Here is a 17,861-nt window from a genome sequence, read left to right as displayed (position 1 = left end):
TTTCCCCTTTTTCAAATACTTCACTCCCGTGAATGTTTTTGAGTTCCTTGAACACTTCAAATCTTTTCATAAGCCATTCAGTCTACCTGGAATGCTCTCATCCTTGTCTATGAGTTCTCAGCTCAAATGTCTCTTTGTCAGAAGGATCTTCCTTAATTGCCTAACCTAAATCAGGTCCTCCTGAATGCATTCTCATAAAACCCATATTACTGCCCACAATTTTAATTATGAGTCAGTGTATGCCTGTGTTTGAAGTCCATCTCCCCTACTAGACTGGCAATTCATGAAAGCAGTATGTTTGATTTGTTCAATATAATATATGCAGTGCCGATATGCTGCCTGACATATAAAGAGTCCTCTTGGAGAGAAAGGGGGAGAAGAGACGAGAAAGAATTAGGTTGGTACAAAAGTAATTGCAGTTTAAAAAGTTAGAAACAATTGCAAAAAACTAGAATTACTTTTGCACCAACCTAAATGAAAAAGAAAGAGAAAGAAGATCAGAGAGAAAAAAGAAAGAAGGGAGAGGGAGGGATGTAGGGAGGAAGGGAGGGAGGGAGGGAGGGAGGGAGGGAGGGAGGGAGGGAGGGAGGGAGGAAAGGAAACAGAAAATGTAACTAAACTAGGATGTTTTCGTTTTTATCCATTTTGTCACTGAAAAGCTTTGTGGCCTTGAGTAAGTCACATAATCTCTATCATTTTTCCTGCCTATAAAATGTTTCAGGCTCATCAGAAATGGGATACCCTCAAGAATGGAGACAATTCCCTGCATTATGGAGGAGAAAGAAAGTTATACTAGAAGGGAGGATACTCTAGAAACAGGTTGGTCCTACTGTGAGGTTGGGTCACCGAGGGTGGGGGAAAGTCAGAGAGAAAAAAATTCAGACAACTGTGTTTTCTGAGAGCAAGGAAGACCCCCATCCAGGAAAATACAGAAAGTCTATTGAGAAGATGGCACTGCATGGCCCTTATAGGCAGATGGGCTCACGAACCTCCCCACCCCCAACATCACTCAAGGACCATGATTCCTCAGTTAAAGAGAGGGACACAGAAGAGGCCATGGGAAGCGCTGAACAGGGCCTTGAAATAGAGGAAAATTTACATGGTTAGATTTTCCTGTATACCTGAATTTGTGAGTTGAACTCCAAAACTGCCACATAATAATTTTGATTAATGTCCTTTTTCTTCCACCTTGTTGACCATATGCTTTTTGTTCCTGTCATCACTCACTCCTGTCTGATTCTCTGTCTCCCTCTATCTTCTCCCTGTTTCTTCCTTTTCTTCTCGTTTTCTCCAGGATCTTCCTCCAGAGGTTGCCTATGTACCCCACATTGCCTTCTATCCCACAATATCCACAGCAAGAGACACTGAACCCTGAAATGAAGGCTGGGTCTGGTCTCTGTCTTCGTCATAAACCCTCCAAGCTCTGCTGCCTCAGTTGTGTTTTCTGATGTTTTATAACCTCTCTCTCATTCTTACTTTTTCTCCTCGGGGCTTTTCTGAAGACTCTCTTTTTCTTTCTGTGTTTGTCCTTTGGCATCCTCTATGATTTCACTAATAAAAACATTTCCATTGAGCAAAACCCTTTAAAAAGAAAAAGAAGACCTCTGTGCCTGCAAGATAATGGCCAAAATTCCTTGCCTGACTTCCAAGACCTCTCCAAAATGGAAGATTATATACCATCACTGCCCCTATTAGTCTCTCATAGACGCTCTTCCCTCCAGGTAGACAGGAATCTTTACTAAATTCATACATCTCTTAATCTTATCTAATTCACAACTTTTGCATATGCTGTACCACTACCTTAAGTGACCTCTGTCATCTTCTTCACCTGTTTTAATATTATCATGTGCCAAGGACCCGCGGAAGCATTTCCTGAACCCCTCCTGTCTACCCTAGCCCACATAGTCACTCCCCCTCACTTCCAATCCATATAGCCTCTTTCCTTCTCTTGGACCCTAAGCATTCACTGTCATATAAAGTTATTTATCCTTTTACCATATACATTTTCCCTCCTGAATGAAATTATTAACTCTTCACCATCAGTGATTTATCTTTTTATTGATATTATTATTAACAATGAAAACAGTGTTATATATGTAGCAGTCTCCTCCTTAAAGATACATTGAATATGTTTATTGAATGAATCAATGGTATCAACTTCATACATGTTTATTAATTGAATAATGAGATATGAAAGGAACAAAGCAAGTATGCATTGAATAAGCGGCTGCCTGAAATGAAGCCAACAGACTTCCCAGATGTTCTTACCCAAGGGGAAAGTTCCACAGCTCCAAGTCACAGTTGGATGATATTTACAAGGTTTAATACCATCTTTACTGACTTATCTTGAGTTTTCACTGATAGCAGAAATAAATGTTTTTGTAATGCAGCCTAATTTAAAATTCTTGGCATATATGAGCATTTTATTCACAATATGCCTATAATCATTTGTTTTCTTTTGATATAATTTAACTCAGAGTTACTATATAGACAGGATTACATTTTTTTTGATGGCCCAGTAAAGTTAAATGTATTTCAGAAGCAAATCTGGGCCAGAGGACATTATTTTACGGATTAGGATATAGAGGTACAGAGAGGTTAAATAATATGTCCCCAGGACACACAGTAATTGGTGAAAGACCTGGTCTAGAATACAGATCCCTTGAGTACCAATACCATGTTTCTTTTCTAGTCTCGCTGCCTCTATCAGTGAAAGAATGAAAAGACAATCTGCATTGTGGGCATACCCCCCTCGAATTTTTTAAATGACGTGAAAAACTATAGGGTAATCTATATTATTATATTCTGTAAGAGAAGCATAATTTCCATCACCATAAATAAGTCTTGTGGCAGTTTCTCTCAACTCAGGTAACATTGAAATTGGTGTAAAACATGGGACCAGGCAAACACAGGACAACCAAGTTGAGTGGGGAGACAGTGCTGAAACTTCAACTATGAAAATGTGGGAGTGTCCATGGTAAAATGAACCCGCCCCACCCCATATTTGCTTTGTCATTTAAGACCCCCAGTAGCCATCCAAGAGCTTTGGTTCACTCCATCCAACTCACCTTGACTCATCTGACTTTAAACTTGTCTCAGCTCTGTGCTAACAGGAAGCCCAATGGCCTGGTCCTCCAGTGTCACATAGGTACCTATTATTGGTGGCCTGCTGGTGACGGGACTTAATCCACTAACCCATGTAGGGGGTACAGAAAAAATAAAGCACTTGTCTAGTTAACTAAAAGGTTGTATTCCAATTCTGCTGTCAGCCAACTGTGTGTATTTGAGATTATGCATTCAGTCTACACATTTGTATCAAAAGGAAGTTGGAGTAGAAGAATGCTTTTCATATAGTGTTCCAAGGAACACTGGCGTCTCCCAGAGGGGCACTTTATGGCTTTATCACTGGAGTTCTCAGGTTAGGTATCCACACTCCCCAGCCTTACTTCAACCAGAGCTGTTCTATTTTAATCTGCATCAGTATCCTACATTAGGCTTAATCAGAAAAATATATATATATAAAATCTGCTTTAAAAGCAATAGTAATAAAAAATAAATAAATAAATAAAAAACAGACACAGTTACCTTGGAAATCCACTGGAGTAGCTAATTGCTAAGGTGCCTGTCAGGTCCTTCAATCTACAAGACATTGGAAGAAGGCTGAGCCTCTTGGTGCCTTTCAAATCACACAGGGTAGGTCTGATCCTACCTGGGATCAGTCTCATTGTTGAAGGTGCCCACCGCAGGAATTCTGGGACAAGCCCGTCTTCCCTTTGAGGGTCCTCTCAATCCAAAGCAAGCCAGGATTCCAGTTCAAATCGAAAAGTCACAGATAACATAAATTCCTTGCAATTTTTTCCTATTGCTTAAACCCATTGTGTAAAAGTTCTGGGATCTTATAAAGGTCTGATTTAACAAGTTTTATTCCATTCAATTCATTGAACATCAATTATCTGCTATCCACTAGCTTGGTACTGTTCTGCTTTTGCGCCAAGATTTGTCATGTTATGGTTGTTGTTTAACTGTTTGTTTTTCCATACTTGACTCAAAAACTATAGTCCTACATCTCCGTAGAGTAAGAAAACTTAGGGACTGATGTTCTTCTTTCCCTTACTTATTTCCATTGAATTATTCCAACCTCTATTTAGCACCACCTGAGCATCCATTACCAAACTAGGTGCAGGGATAAATAGAAGAAAAGTTTAAAAGATATGGGCCTTATCTTCAAAGATTTAGAGTGTATCTGAGAGAAAACCCTTTCACACAACACCAACAGGTAACAAAGGAATAGCACTAAATTATCTATAACCACCTGCCAAAGGTAAACACTAAATTTGCTTGGTAGTGTGAAAAGAGTAAGACTAGGGCAAACTGGAGTTTTCAGAGGTTGAACCTGTTCATTGAAGGGCTAAAAAGATTTGGACACAAAGAGAGAATGACTCCTTAAGGGAAAGGGGGGAAAGTGGAAGACAAGTGCCAAGGACCAGCTGCTTTGGAGTGAAAGCTGGCTATGTCAGAGAGCCTGGGCACCCAGTCTCTGCCACCATTTTGGTGGAAGTTGCTGGTCAAGCCACTTACCTGTTCTAGATCTCAACTCATCATCTTTCAGTGGAAATCACCTCTTGGGCTCTTATTCATCTCAAAGACACGTCTCTATTTAAATGTGTTCAGTGCTTGCCACATGCTTAGTGCTCACTACCTGTGAGAGGGCCACAAATTATTATTACCATAATCATCATTTACCACCTGCCTGCCTCACTTGAACCTATTACTCACGCCATCCCTCTCCCAGAAAGAGCCTTTCGCCATCTCCCAGGGTTCATATAACTGCTCTTTGAGAGATGAATTTACTAAATGTTAAATTTTAAATTGAAACACTTCCAAATGCTTGGGGGAACTTAAAAGGGGAAATGGTATTATATTGGGATTCCTCAGTGGGTATGCTTATTTTTCAGAAGTTGAGGGTGGTTGAGGGTGGGTCAGTGCCCCTCAAAGGCAGTAAGAGGAAACAGCCTACTGAGTGACTTAGAGAACATAAGAGCCAAGATATCTTCCAAAGGAGGGGGGCTTCCCACATGTGAACAATCTTCCACATTTTCCTATTTCTTCTACAATACCTTTTTCCTAAGCCAGCAATGATAATCTGGGAATAAATTCACATTTTCTAAGGGAGAAATACTGCCAAGCTTGTTAATCTCATGCAGATGTGATGTTACTTTTACTGTGTTGTAATATGGCTTCTTAAAAAACAAGTGTGTGTGTGGGGGGAGCCCACCAAAAAAACAACAACAAATATTCACCAACCCACATGGTCAGTAATTGCTGTTTAATAGTCCTCCTATTACAAACCTAAGAGGCAGCAGCCTGAATTACCAGTAGAGTATTAATAAACAGGAATGAGTTAATAGTGCATAAAGACCTTCTAGTGGAACAGTGGGGGAGTTGAATATTCTTTTCTTCAGTCAGCTGTAAGTAATTACTGCATGGTGTGCTTCTGACTATTACCATAACAGAGCAATTGGACGTGAAGAATGGATAATAGTACGGACATGGAGGTATTTTTAGAATATCAGCAGTGAAGCAGGTAACTGGCCGACTCCAGTAGAAACCTTTAAATAAGTTTAGAAGACTTTTTTTTCCTCTCCTTATGACATTTAGCCAGGATAGAATTTTAAAAAGATCAATCTAATAAATTATTTAAAATAACTTTACAAAGAGGATGCCTGTGATATGTAAATAAGAAGGCAAGAAGGGAGGAAGGCAAAGTCTGAAAAGCCCAGGCGGACAGGAGGCATCTCGCCGACGTTCCTGTAACTACATAATCACAGGTTCCTTCCTGTTCCTCTGAGAGTACAGCCTAGATGCGAATCTGCTTGACTGGCTCCCACTGGCTGCTCAGGTGAAAGGGAAAATATTCAAATCAGAGCTGTAACTATGATTGCTGGAGTTGTGGGTTTTCTAAAATTGAGTTAGTCATCCTCGGTGATTTAATGATGCATATCATTTATTTTAAAATATTATTACAGAGGCATTGACTGAGCTGCGGCATCTTCTTCATGGGACTGTCCATTATACAATGCGGTGGGGGACATCCTGGGCAGTGGCGGGCTGAGATATTGTCTAATGGCACCACATATGTTCTCAGATGAAAACAGCTTGGGACTTTGATTCAGAAAGCAGTAATATTGCAAATGCACACAAATATCATTTAAGGAATATTTGGAAATAATTTTTTTTTTCAGAGGATCGGTCCTCCTCCTGCCTCTCGGTTGCATGGGCCTATGCTGATTTTTCAATTTGCAGGTTTGTTAAGCATCATGGAATGTTTTGGTTCTCAATCAAGAATATTCTTCCCAAGTGGTTCCAAAGTCCTACGCTTGAAAATAAACGTGTGTCCTCTTTGTCTCCTAGCAGCATGTGTTCCAACGTACAATAGCACATAGGACAGAGCAAGGCAATGCTTTTGATTGAACTATCCTATAGGTTTTGAACCTGCCACTGTTAGGGGCTGGAACAGCTCTCTCCAGGGCAGGCGGTATGCTCGCTTCTTTGGGCAGTGCTGACAGCTGTGTCCAGCGGTGGTGGTTAGGAGCTGCGACCCAAGTCCTCCTCCCAGCAGGATTCCTGTCCTAACTTGTGGCACAGGAGCTGCTCAGAGGATGAGCTGCTTCCATGCTAACAACCTCAGGGTCCCACCTCAGAAAAAGAGGTGTAGCCTCTGAGACAGGTGGCAATGCTTAACTGATCTCTGCCCACTACTTTGGAACCCTCATCATTGTGTCTGAGCTCCACCAGCCAGCATATTCTGATTCATCTAGACACAGCTCCCTTGTTGCTAAAAGATACTGCAGTTCTGTATTACAGTTCTGTATTTCACCTGGTTAGATGGTCATGCTTAATAGAAGTCAAGGGCACTCTTGAAGAGGTGTTCCTGTGACCCAGGGAGACCAGCAGCTTCTCGACGTCACTGGTTTTCATTTACTTGCTTCAAGTGTTTGAAAGGAGAATAGCTTTATTTTCCTTACGTCTTCTGAAAGTTGAGGACAAAGAAAAGTCTGGCTAATTAAATGCCAATTTTTAACAAAGTTTTTCACATAGGACAAAGGTCAATGATTATTTCTAGAAAGTGTTCAAGATCTCATGATTTAGGGCATGCCAGAATTTAGCATCTTTGTGTTTCTAATTTAGTGAAATTTAGAGATACTCATAACTGACTTTGCATGTAACCGCACTATTTGTGGTCATGAGGGTGCCCCCATTTAAATTTATTCCACAGAGCGATTAATCATGCACTTCCCCAAGGGTGCAGGCTGTATCTCTGGGGTTTATACCCCGAGTTTTCTCTCTGTCCGAAGCACCAACACAAAGACTTCCCCAGGAAAAGATATCACCAACAATCAGAGCTGTTGCTATTTCAGATCTAGAAAACCCTCTAGGGATCAAAAGAATAAGAGGTTTTTCCCCAGAGTGAGACTAAGGGGGGCTGGAAGGAGGCTCCAGCGTCTTTATATTTCCATTTAGCTTGAAGGAGCCCAGGGAGAAAGAAATACCTGGAATTGTTAAGAAGCCAAGTAGTTTCAGAGGCTACCATTTCATCTCTTCAGTATTTCAGCCAGTACCTCTCTAGTCAAGAATTCTTAGTATTTTCTGGTGTTCCAGAAACAACTTAGCTGGCCAACGCCATTAAGAACCAGTGGAAAGGTAAATAATTTACCACTGATTATGCAACTCAATTTGTATAAAACTTTCCAGACTGGTTGAGTTCAGCTACCCTACTCATGGGTTATCAGGACAACAGAACTCACCAAAAATGTTTTTTTCAGCGTTTGACAAATAATCATCTGAGATGTCCAGTTATACAATATTGCATATAACAGTAATAATAACAGTTGTCTAAATAATCTGGCCTCTGCCTACTTCAATGATTTCATCTCCTGCCACTCTCCTCATGGTCTTATGTCAGTTCCTCCATCACCCTGAGCTTATCTCTGTTTCTGGGAGTTTGCACTGTCTGTTCCCTCTACCTGGAAGGCCATTCAGCCTCAGTTGAAATGTCATCTCCAAGAAACTATTCTTAGTAGCTTTTCCAGGCATTCTCTAAGTACTACTCTGCTTAATTTTCTTCACAGTATTTATACTAGTTAATATTTTCTTGTTTGCATGTGTGAAAGTTGGACTGTTCTCAATTTTTGACTCCCTCCCTATATAGTATACATGCAATATGACACATAAGTATGGGTGGAAAACAATCCTTACCCCATTGATGTTAGGCTTAGCCGTGTGACTTGCATCGGTTAACTAAATGTTGGCAGGCGAAATGAGAACACAATCCTTAAATATGCTGTGAGTCTTGCTTGTGTCCTGGGGCTTCTGTCATTCCCTATAAGAAAATATGTTGTTAAGTAGTCACTCTTTGAAGAAGAATGAAGAGACTCTTAGAACAAAACTGAACCTAATCAGAGATCTAGAACCAAGTCCCCCATGACCTGAAGTAGTGTTATTTCAGGCTATCCACGGGACCATTAGCAAGAAAATAAAGAAAATAAACACTTGTTTGAGCCTCTGAAATTTGGGCTTGGGTGTGAGGCTTATCATTCACCATAATTGTGCCAATTGCTAATTAATATAGAAAGTATACCAGAAATGGGCTTCTTCTGTCAAACAACCTAAAATATGTGTCATTTGGTTTGGGATCAATAGTAAATAAAGAGAAAACTCTAAATAACCGTAATAAGAAGCTGGAAAAATGACAGCCCATATTATTTAGTAACAAAACATAAAACTATTGATTGTAATAACCTAGAAGGCAAAAAATGTACTAAGTACACTCATAGCATGGGGCTGAGAAGTGTTTGAGGCAGAATGTTCATAGGATGAGTTGATTGCTATTATCTGCATTTGATAAGTTACTGTAAGAAAGAGATGAGCTTGGCAAAGCGTTGACTGGTTTGTAAGCAGGAGTGAGAGGAAATGAGAGAAACTAGTAATTCTGGGAATAGTAAATTTGAAAAATGAAACCATTTCTCTATCTAAAGGTGTGGCCATTAGGACAGTGTCATAAAGTCAAGTCAAAATCAGCAAAGTGGATGTCACATGCTTTGTTAAGACCCCTGAAAAGATTAAGGAGACTGAGAGTACAACTCACAGATGACTGCTACATGCAAAGTATCTACATTTATCTCTAGAAAGAAGCATGTCTCTAAAAGGATTGTGGGTAAGGCATTTGGGATGTGGAGTTGACAGGAATCATACATAAAACCCACCAAGTTTTTGAGACAGTTTAGTGGAAAAATTGCCACCAGCCTAGATTTAAAAATACTATGTCTGTTTGAGTATATAAAGATCTATGTGCCCCCAAAATTTTACAGGTAAGAAGCAGGCTGAGAAATCTGCTCAGCTACCAAGAAGGGCATACTCGCCAATACTCATCAGAAAAGCCAAAGACGTAAAAAGGAGGAGTTCCAAGAGCACAGCAAAGAGGAAATTGGTGATCAACTCCCAGGTGCAGAAGCAGGGCTTAGCCAAAGTATATACCAACCTCTTTGTAGGAGAACCTGGCAAACTTTGCTCAGCAGAATTCCAAAATTGCTATCGACAGTTACTTCTATATTTCTCTGTTTTTTCCTTGTTAAGTGAAACTGCTTAATTTGTTTATCCTGCTCCTATTCCAACATTGTATATTAGATGTGTAGGTGTAGATAATGTATCTTTTAGTTCATAGATGTCCAGATTACGAGCAGTTCTATCCAGACCTGACATGGATCATGAAATCCTGAATTTTGAACCTGATACCATAATTGGGTGAGACTTTGTGTGATGTTTGGAATGCCAATGATACATCCCATATGCAAAAGGTTTCTGAACAATCATGACCAAGAGGCAGACGGTGGTAGATAAATCAAATTGTTATTTTCAAGTCTTAATTCCTTCCCTATTATAAAATTATACATTCACACTTTTTTTTTCCATATAACTTGCAGTTCTTCCCACTATGAATGAAAAATACTTCTTTGATACATTAATGTTGGGTATGGCCAACATTATGAATGTTGGGTATGAATTGTCTTGGTTAATACAAGTTAGTAAATGTGTCTAAAGCAGAGTTTTAGACTTGCTGGCATGACCCAGATCTTTGACTTGCACTCCTGCCATTCCCCATGAAGAGAACATGCCCCCAGATAACTGCTGGTCCAGGGAGAAACCAAAGAGACAAGGGGAGCATATCTGATCCTCACTGATGGTTTCAAGCCAAGATAAGCTGAACAACTCTAAGATCACTCACCTTCCAGCTGACCAAAGAATGGTGAATGAAACAAATAAATTGTTTGCTATTTCAATTTACAGATTGAGAGTTGTTTGTTTCATAGCATTATTGTAGGATAAATGCTGACTGATATGGTTTATATGTTTGTTTATACTCTGCCCACATGGGAATGTAAGCTCTATGAAAATGGAATATTTTCTATCTTAATCATCTATGTATTTCAGTGGACAGAAGCTTTCAGGCACATAGTCATTGCACAATAAATATTTTTAAATAAAGAAATGAAAAATATAATATATAGTAAGAAACTACCAATGTAACACTATCTATTAGAACTCTATTTGGCTATATCATCTACTGGAAACTTAAGGCTATATTCACAGTGGGCAAAAAAGAATGCCATACCTATAGGAAAAGAAGCCATTTGGAATTCTTCATGAGAAAAATATTAAAGAGCTCCTCGAGTGGTATTATGGATGTCTCACATAGAGATAGCTGTAGTGACTAGAATAGTTAATTCAATTGAGAAAAGAGAATTATTATGAGACAATGTCCCAGTTGTCTTTATATCTATAACTCCAGCAAAAAGTGGGCTTTCAATACATGTTTGCTCAAATGAACTGAATTTCAGAGCTCATAGAATATTTCATACTCCTCTTTGCTCTTAGTTATGGAAGGTATCTATATGACATCAGCAGATAATGCAGGCATCTGCTTAATTCTTCAGTCTGCTGAAAAGTCTTAACTTGGGAGGAGACTGGTTGTGCCTTTGGGGTCAGCCTTGAAGAAGATGGTACTCTGTTCTCTTTCCACAGATGAAAAAGCAGGACCTCTATAGATATCCTTAGCAGAACTGTTTTTTTTTAGCCTTTTACATTCTCCAAATCAACCCATTTTATTTTCTTGTTCTTCCTTAGCAATCCTTTTCTTTCACCCAAATATCCCTCCCTTTATTTAAGGTGATAATTCCACTAACAGGTTAGTTTCCATCTACTGTTACCCAGCTCCTACGAGGCACTACATACAGTGCTATATCCTGGAATATTACGTTTGAGGGAGACATAGTTCTCGCCACCAAGGTCTCTGCTGGAGAAGAAAGACAAATAATCTGATTATGTTGCTTTAAAATAAGTGCTACAATTGTATAGCACATGAGAACACAAAAGCAGGGCATCTAAATGATACTGAGTGACAACAAAGAAGGGAATTTGAAGCAGAATATAAAGAAGGGGGATAACGATGTGAGAGAAATTTCCTCAAACATGTTTCTGCTTATGCTTATACCCACTGTAAGAAAATAAATACTATGTGCATCCCTGCAAGAAAATTACATGGATGACCTGATATGCTCTCTAGCACTAATGGAAAAGCAGAGAAAAGAGGAGTGTGTAGAGTCCTCAAAGACTCTTTCTGAGAGTTCGGTACACATACGTTACCACAACCTCAAGAAAAGTGATGGAATGGCAAGGAAGCACAAAACAGCAATTGTTCTAGAAACAAAAAAAGCAGAATCTACTGATTGAATCAGTTTGTCCACTTGTTGAAAGTGCTTTTTTTTTTTTTTTTTTAAGGTACTTGGAGTCAGTAGAGAGAAATGAAAAAGCAAGGGAAGAAAGTCTAGGATGTTAAAACAAGACCAAATTGTACGTGATAAAGGAGAAAACAGGATGGAATCTGGTTGTCCAGAGCGAGGGTGTGACAGGACAAAGGATCGCCAGAGTCTGGAGCACTTTATAGAAAGTCCAAAAAAAATTCTTGTGAGGTGATTGATTAGACAAGATAACATGCCCCGAGGCCAACGGTTCAAGAGTTTATGTGGTCGATTTAAAAGTTTTCTGACTTAGGAGTGGGCATTTTTGAAGATAGCTGGAGAATGTTTAGTTAATTAAATTTGTGAAGTAAATGCATATCCCCAAAAGTGTTTGTTTTATGTCCGCTTTTTATTTTTTAAATCTCTCATATTTGTCAAAACTAAATTGTGCCAATGACATGTAAAAGTTAGTCTCTTAATGATATTTATCTTCCCTTCTCTCTTTATCACTCCACTCCAACTGCTCTTCCCCCCACCCCATCCTGGAGGGCTATGCAGCATCACTTTTCTAATAACAAATCTTATTCCACTATTTCCTGAAAAGAACTTGCTTCTCATGTATGTATGTCTTTTTTGAAGAAGGCATTACAGTAAGAGAACATAAAATCTCCTGGACAACTTTTCTTTCAAGGGACATATTAAAAGGATTTCAGCCACATTTCTTTATTAACTGGGATACAAATCATAGAAAATCATAGATAATTGCCTCCCAACCACAAATTCTAATACACATACTATAAGTAATTTTATAATTCTTGTGACAGAAACCAAAGACAAATCAAAGAATGGTTTAAATAGACAGATGTCATGATTATATCCTCGTTTCTTTTACAATTTTTTATAATTATCAACCCATTTAATAATTGTTATTTACTATTGTCTTCCTTTATATCTTTTTAGCAATAGTGCAAACAAAAAAATGTAACTGAAATAAATAGAGAGGGGGAAAATACCTTGAAAATAATTTGCCTCTTTGAAAATTGCTTGTATTTTCACATACATGGTTGTAGTTGATCTTCCAAACAAATTGCATAAGATAGGGCAGGGAGGGGAGGTAGCCCATTAGAATAGACCAGAAGATGGTCTTTTAGTCATAAATGCCTTGGTAGAAACCTACTCACTAGCTGTAGGACCTAGGGCAAGTTAGTTAATGCCTCTGAGGCTCAGTTTCCATCATTTGTAATACAGGTATAATAAACCTACCTCATAGTTTGTCATGGGGATTAAATGAGGGAAAATAAAAGCCTTGGTACATAGGACTAAATAAATAAGTCTATCAATAACAGTTAGAGTAAGTATTGCCAAGGTGTCACCATATTTTTCTCCTCCTGACACATGAAAATACTGAGCTAAAACAGAGAGGGGGGGAGGGGAGGGGGAAGGGGAGGGGAGGGGAGGGGGAGGGGTGGGGGAGGGGGAGAGGGAGAGGGAGAGGGAGAAGAGAGAGGAGAGAAAAGAGAGAGAGTGTTGATAGACATATGTGTCCAGAAGTACACCTAACCACACTGCTGACAATACTGAAGGAAAGCTTTCTCTTTTAGCTTTTAATATGCAGAGGCAACTGGTCTGTTAGTCTAGTTACAATCTTTCAAAAACGCAGCTAGTAACAGTCTGAGCATAAGCAGAGCCCTGAAAGGTCAGACTGAGTTTACACGGTGGCCCACTGCAGTATTTCCCCCACTTTGCTAGCCAACTATTACCTTAATGATATAATGAAAAGGCTATAAAGTTCAATAATTCTTGCACCTTTAATTAACTGGAAGAAAATCTCTTATCTGCTCAATATTGAAGATTCTGTTGTTTCACTTTACCTAAATTTCAAAAGTCTATTCTATATTTTTCTTTCTTTCTTTCTTTCCTTTTCTTTTCTTTTTTTTCAAAGCAGGGTGCAGCTCACAGTGGCCTATGCGGGGATGGAACCAGAAACTTTGGTGTTATTGGCACCATGCTCTAACCCACTGAGCTAACTGGCCAGCCCTAAATTTCAAAAGTCTAATGTTCAAACTCCCTAACATTTGCAAAAAGCAATGATTATTTAAAAAATATAAATAAGTGAGAATTTGAGTGGAAATACAAACATCCAATCAACTATATATCAGCTAAAATATATATTTTAGCTGGTTCTCTATATTTTGCTGTTGGTTTTCACCAAAAGCTCTTCTTGATAACAAATATGAATTTAGCAGAATACAAAATCACTGAATCAAATGATTCCCTTGAAAAGTCTTCTAGATTAAAGAAGTACAGCACTTTTAGAGTCTCAAGTTCTTTATGAAGAAAAAGTGTGAACCTGGGACAAGACATAGAATACGCATTACAAATTTTACAAAGTTTCTTGAAACCTCTTTCGTTTTTCCTTTGACCTTCCATTAATTTAACAGCAATTGAATTGATTTCTATTACATTAATTAGATTAATTCAGGCAGAAATAGAAATTATCTCAATTAGATACATAATGGGGAATGGCCACATAAAAAGAATCCAGTACTGCCACCTAGGTAGGAAGAAGAAGACAGAGAATTCTATAAGCTGTTCTTACTTCCAATGTGGCATGGGTCAGACCCAGAAGTATCTTTATGTCCCCCGAAGAGAGAACTCAGAGGGGCTGAGTTGAACCTAGTGGGCTTAGCTAGGGGGCACATAGGGGCCCTGTGCTAAAAGATTTCTCTTCAGCAGACACTCTGGAAGGAGTTTCCAGGACAGGGGCTGGTTACACTACATGGCAGAGACTCAAAAGCTTTGGCAAAAGCTGAGATGAGTCAGAGGCCATCTGGGGGTTTTCTGAGAGTATTGACCAACCAATAGGAAAGCAGGTTCCAAGTCAAACGTGCTTGTGACACCTGTAAGGCAAAGAACAGCCAGGCAGAGAAGAGACCTTACTACAGAGACCTGCAGGGCCAGAGACAGGACAAGGACCCACACACCCCTTTCCTCTGCTCCCAGGGAGACGGAGCAAGCCCCTTGGTGTGACGTGCCATAGGGTGGGGAAGGTTGTGCACAAATGTCTGCTCTAATGTGTCACCCTCTCTTGGCAAATCATGTGTCTTGGTGCAGGCCCTGTTGGTCTGGAGGAAGTGAGGTTTTCTGACATTGGTTATCTCAGAAGACTGGCCATTTTTGTCTTTTTGTAATTCATTCTAAGTGTAAGCCTGTGTTAGCTATAACCCTATCCTTCAGACACTGAGACATCATTTTAAAGAAGAGAAAAGTGGGGCTAGGGGAACAGTCTGAAAGACTAAGCATATCAAGAGACTTAGTTTTTGAAAGAAGATTCTATAAACCATCGTACTTTGAATAGATTAAATGTTAAAATGAAAGGAGACTTACAAACCAGAAGTGACTGAAATATTGCTAATGGATAATAAGTTGTTTTTACCACTCAGTGAAGTGGAATTACATGGGCCAGATCAGAGCTTTTAGAAATTAAAGGGCAGCACTTATTTTTCTGCATATCTGAGAATAGCATGAAAAAATTTCCAACTCCATTTTGTGTGTGTGTGTGTGTGTGTGTGTGTGTAATAAAAGACTAGAGGATTGTACTCTAAACATAATCATGGGTTTTTTATCTGCATAATAAGATTATGAATGCTTATATTTTTGATTTTTCACTTTTCATATCCTTCAGTTTTTCTGTAATGAGTATGTATTACCTGTTTAAAATGAATGTATTATGCTATTTTAAAATATGTTGTTTATATCTTCTAGGTTTTTTTGTCTAAACTCCAACTGTTTTAAAAAACATGTGAAGTATTTGGTCATATATATATTATATACATATATGTATATGTATATAATATAATATATATATACATACACATATGTATATATGTATATACATATATATACATATATATGTATATATACACACATACATTTAACTCATAAATCCTTTCTAACTTTAATGTGGGTCTGTTTTAATCCCTTTATTTCAAAGATTATGTTGTGTCTCCTTTTTTCTCTTTAAGTTTCAAAATGGCCTTTGGCCAAATGCAATAAATTTTGCCCTGATCTGACATAAAGAATAGAGTACGTATCTGAAAGCACTTTGAAAACTTTAAAGGACTTTAAAAACACATGGTGGTATTGGTGATGGGAGGAGGGGGGGGAGGTGGCAAGGGGGAGGAGATATGAGGGAGAAACTAGGTTGTACCTTTGCACAACATAAATTTCAAAGCTTCTTCCTGAATGAATTTGCAAACGGAAGAAAATGGGAGTCAGTGTCTGGCACTCGTAGATGCTCACGATTTTATAAAGTTAATCCCACACCTGTAGTAACCCCTTTAAGCACACCCCTTCAGGTTGACATTTTTCTGTGCTGTTCACCGCTATGAAGAGCAAGGACCTCCTTCAATAGAACTAGAGGTACCTTGGAGCTATTGGCCACCTCCTGTATCTATATTGTTAAGTGCTATCCTAGAAATCAATCCTAATTAGGAAAACTCCTTTAAACCTGGAGGCTCTTTCTAGTTTGGGTGTTTGTTTGTTTGTTTGTTTGTGAGGAAGAACCAAGAGATCCCAGAAAAAGGAGAAATTCTAAGACGGTTCTCCACATTTGGATTTCCTTAGAAATGCTCTCCCCAAATTACAAGTGATATAATTTGTTGTCAAAAGGTCCATCTTCACTTTCCAGGCTCCCCAGCATAAGCCCAGGGCCGAATAAGCATACTTTAATGGTTAAGAACATTGAATATGGACTCAGACAGCCCAGGATCAGATCCCAACTCTACCACTTGTAGAGACCTTGAAGAAATCACTTGACCTCTCTTTGCCTTTAATTCCTCATCGTAAATGGGGATTATAATAGGACGTATTTCACAGGGTTCTTGAGAGATTTAAAATGTATAAATATATGTGAAGTGAAGTGTGTACAACAGCATCTGGCACATACCAAGTGCCCCACAAATGCTAATTGTTCTTATTAAGAAGAAGGGAATCCTCAAGTGTATCCAGGCCACCACATGCCTCAAAGGTTCACAATCTGTCCCTCCAAAGAAGACATCCTGAGAGGGTCTGGTAATCAGAGAAAAGAATGCTTCTCATAGCTCCTCATAGTTCAAGTATGTGTGGGGTAACCTATTTGTGCATGAACAGATGTGTACCAAGCCTTCTGGATTTGCTTTGGCAGAAGCAGGGCTGGATTTGTGTTGAGTTATCCATACTTTCCGCGTTATCCATACTTTCTGGCTCAGTTGGCTCTGGGATGACCCCACGCTCCTGGGTATGGGTCTGTCACATGCCCATCTGGAATAGGTATCAATGTACTAGTCTTATGCCTTAAAGAAAGGAAGCAAAGGAAATTTCTTAACACAGAATGTTGAATTCATGGATTTACTGCTTTCTTACCAGTATTTTAAGTACTAATGGCTCTCAAACAGCATTGACCTGAAATCCATTGGACCATATAGCCAACCTAGAAAATGTGAGGAGGCTCAAAGGTGTGCTTTCACCTGGAGAGTCCTTCTCTTTCCTCCCTTTTTTGACCAAAAGAGAAATTACAATTAGGGAGGAGGGAGCAGAAGAATCAGTGGAGGATATATGCTAATATTTCTCAAAAACAAGAGCATTCTCTGTAGGGCACCCTCATCATATCCAGGGAGGGCAACTTTTACATGATTTCTGGCTTTATGAGGCTTAACCAGATCTTTGGCATTCTTAGATAAATTAACATTCAATTAATTTTTTAAAAACACATGACATTTTTCTAGGTGGTATTAAAAAGTGATCAGCCAACTATTACCACCACTTACTCCTCTGCCCAGAGCATTAGTTCATCTCATCACTATACACTTCGGAAAAATGTTGGAGTTAGTCCTAAGCCACCCCTGCTCCGTTTTAATTCATTCATCAAACAAGTCATTCTGGTTATTATTCCTTCTGTCCGTTCTCTTCTCTCCCCACATCTTCCATTTCCTTCCTCATGTCTCATGATGTCAATTAACAGAGCCAAAGAAAATAAAAGCATTTCAGATTTGTTTTGGGCAGGAGGGGTCAGCCTGAATTTCCAGA

General features: G+C 39.0%; 1 long non-coding RNA gene across 8 annotated transcripts in view; it reads right to left on the bottom strand.

Moving 5' to 3' along the window:
* The window catches only part of LOC109437798 (uncharacterized), an 801,312-nt gene that overhangs the window by 249,360 nt on the left and 534,091 nt on the right, over positions 1-17,861 (bottom strand). For 4 of the 8 annotated variants that reach the window (XR_012496364.1, XR_012496365.1, XR_012496363.1 and 1 more), the window contains exons 5-6: positions 8,257-8,380; positions 6,878-7,030 (exon numbers count right to left, since the gene is read on the bottom strand). The exons of the other annotated variants lie outside the window; for them this stretch is intronic. This is a non-coding gene — a long non-coding RNA (uncharacterized LOC109437798). The remainder of the gene's footprint in view (positions 1-6,877; positions 7,031-8,256; positions 8,381-17,861) is intronic. 8 annotated transcript variants of the gene reach the window in all.

The sequence above is a fragment of the Rhinolophus sinicus genome, linkage group LG05 (assembly GCF_036562045.2).
Source record: "Rhinolophus sinicus isolate RSC01 linkage group LG05, ASM3656204v1, whole genome shotgun sequence".
NCBI classification, from domain to species: Eukaryota; Metazoa; Chordata; class Mammalia; order Chiroptera; family Rhinolophidae; genus Rhinolophus; species Rhinolophus sinicus.
This window is presented reverse-complemented; position numbering and strand designations above follow the sequence as displayed.